A 3,188-nucleotide genomic window follows, 5' to 3' on the forward strand; every position below is an offset into this window, starting at 1 on the left:
GGGGGAGAGAGAGGATGGGGGGGGAAGAGAGGATGGGAGGGGAGAGAGAGGATGGGAGGGGGAGAGAGGATGGGGAGGAGGATGGGGAGGGGGAGAGAGAGGATGGGGGGGGAGAGAGAGGATGGGGGGGGAGAGAGAGGATGGGGGGAGAGAGAGGATGGGGGGGGAGAGAGAGGATGGGGTGGGAGGAGAGAGAGGATGGGGGGGGAGAGAGAGGATGGGGGGGGAGAGAGAGGATGGGGGGAGAGAGGATGGGGGGGGAGAGGGAGGAGAGAGGATGGGAGGGGGAGAGAGAGGATGGGGAAGGGGGGAGAGAGAGGATGGGAGGGGGAGAGAGAGGATGGGGGGGAGAGAGAGGATGGGGGAGAGAGGATGGGGGGGGAGAGAGGATGGGGGGGGAGAGAGGATGGGGGGGGAGAGAGGATGGGGGGGGGGAGAGAGGGAGGGGGGGGGAGGAGAGGATGGGGGGGAGAGAGGATGGGGGGGAGAGAGGATGGGGAGGGGGAGAGAGGATGGGGGGAGAGAGAGGATGGGTGGGGGAGAGAGGATGGGGGGGGGAGAGAGGATGGGGGGGGGAGAGAGAGGATGGGGGAGGGGAGAGGAGGATGGGAGGGGAGAGAGAGGATGGGGAGGGGAGAGAGAGGATGGGGGGGAGTGAGTGGTGGGGGGTGAGAGAGGATGGGGGGTGAGAGAGGATGGGGGGAGGGGGGGAGAGAGAGGATGGGGGGGGGGGGAGAGAGGATGGGGGGGGAGAGAGTGGATGGGGGGGGTGAGGAGGATGGGGGGGGAGAGAGAGGATGGGGGGGGGAGAGAGAGGATGGGGGGGGAGGTGGGGGGGAGGAGGTGGGGGGAGAGGAGGTGGGGGGGAGAGAGGATGGGGGGAGGGGTGGGGGGGAGAGAGGATGGGGGGGAGGGTGGGGGGAGAGAGATGGGGGGGAGAGAGGATGGAGGGGGAGGGGGTGGGGGGGTGAGAGAGGATGGGGGGGGAGAGAGGATGGGGGGGGAGAGAGGATGGGGGGGGGGGAGAGTTGGGGGATGGGGTGGGTGGGAGGAGGGATGGGGAGGGGGGAGAGGTGGGGAGGAGGTGGGGGAGGGTGGAAGGGATGGGGGGGGTGAGAGGATGGGGGGGGGGAGAGTGGATGGGGGGGGGAGAGAGAGGATGGGGGGGGGAGAGGATGGGGGGGGGAGGAGGTGGGGGGAGAGAGGATGGGGAGGGGGGAGAGAGGATGGGGAGGGGGAGAGAGGGATGGGAGGGGAGAGAGAGGATGGGGGGGGAGAGAGAGGATGGGGGGGGAGGTGAGGATGGGGGGGAGAGAGGATGGGGGGGGGAGAGAGGATGGGGGGGGGGGAGAGAGGAGGGGGGGAGGATGGGGGGGGGAGAGAGGATGGGGGGGGAGAGAGGATGGGGGGGGAGAGAGGATGGGGGGGAGAGAGGATGGGGGGGGAGAGAGGATGGGGGGAGAGTGGATGGGGGGGGGAGAGAGGATGGGGGTGGGAGAGAGTGGATGGGGGGGGAGAGGATGGGGGGAGAGAGAGGATGGGGGTGGGAGAGAGGATGGGGGGGGAGAGAGGATGGGGGGGGAGAGAGGGATGGGGGGGGGTGAGAGAGGGATGGGGGGGGGAGAGAGGATGGGGGGGAGAGAGAGGATGGGGGGGGGGAGAGAGGATGGGGGGGAGAGAGGATTGGGGGGGGGAGAGAGGATGGGGGGGAGAGGGGATGGGGGGGGAGAGGGGTTGGGGGGGGAGAGTGGATGGGGGGGGTGAGGTGGGGGAGAGAGGATGGGGTGGAGGAGGATGGGGGGGGGAGGAGGGTGGGGGGGAGTGAGGATGGGGGGGGGAGTGGATGGGGGGGGAGAGTGGATGGGGGGAGAGAGGTGGGGGGGGAGAGAGGATGGGGGGGAGAGAGGATGGGGGGGGGGGAGAGGGGGGGGGGTGGGGGGGAGAGGATGTGGGGGGGGAGAGAGGATGGGGGGGGTGAGGGGTGGGGGATGGGAGAGGTGGATGGGGGGGAGAGAGGATGGGGGGGGAGGATGGGGGTGGAGGTTGGGGGGAGTGTGGTGGGGGGAGAGAGGATGGGGGGGGGAGAGGATGGGGGGGGAGAGAGGATGGGGGGGGAGAGAGGATGGGGGGGGGGAGGAGGAGGGGGGGTGTGAGAGGTGGGTGGGGGGAGAGAGGATGGGGGGGGGAGAGAGGATGTGGGGGGGGAGGATGGGGGGAGAGAGGATGGGGGGGGGTGAGAGGAGGATGGGGGGGGGAGAGGATGGGGGGGGAGAGAGGATGGGGGGGGGAGAGAGGATGGGGGGGGGAGAGAGGATGGGGGGGGGGGGATGGGGGGAGAGAGAGGATGGGGGGGGGGAGAGGATGGGGGGGAGAGAGGATGGGGGGGTGAGAGAGGAGGGGGGGGAGGATGGGGGGGGGGAGAGGATGGGGGGGGGGGAGAGAGGATGGGGGGGGGGAGGGGGGAGAGGGATGGGGGGGTGGGGGATGGGGGGGAGAGAGGATGGGGGGGGGAGAGGGATGGGGGGGGGAGAGAGGATGGGGGGGGAGAGAGGATGGGGGGGGATGGGGGGGAGGGGGAGGAGGATGGGGGGGAGAGAGGATGGGGGGGGGAGAGAGGATGGGGGGGGAGAGAGGTGGGGGGGGAGAGAGAGGATGGGGGGGGAGGAGAGGATGGGGGGAGAGAGATGGTGGGGGGGGGGGAGAGAGGGTGGGGGGGAGAGACAGGGTGGGGGGGAGAGAGAAGGGTGGGGGGGAGGGGGAGAGAGAGGGTGGGGGGGGGAGAGAGAGGGGGGGGGGGAGAGAGAGGGTGGGGGGGGGGGGGGGGAGAGAGAGGGTGGGGGAAGAGAGAGGGTGGGGGGGGAGAGAGAAGATGAAGTGTTCTTTATAATAATGAACTTTGTCCCGGCCAGGATACTCCCTGTGAGTGTAAAATAATCCCCCTGCGAGTGTGAGATAATGCCCGGGCCTTGCTCCACCACTGGGACTGCAGATATTCCCATGTGAGATTGAGATAATCCCCTGTGAGTGTGAGATAATCCCCTGTGAGTGTGAGATAATCCCCTGTGAGTGTGAGATAATCCCCTGTGAGTGTGAGATAATACCCTGTGAGTGTGAGATAATACCCGCCCTGCTCCAAGGCTGTCAGTGACAGGTGGGCGTGGGTCCCCAAACCAGCGGCCGCCGTCTGA

The sequence above is a fragment of the Ascaphus truei genome, chromosome 9 (genome assembly GCF_040206685.1).
Source record: "Ascaphus truei isolate aAscTru1 chromosome 9, aAscTru1.hap1, whole genome shotgun sequence".
NCBI lineage: Eukaryota > Metazoa > Chordata > Amphibia > Anura > Ascaphidae > Ascaphus > Ascaphus truei.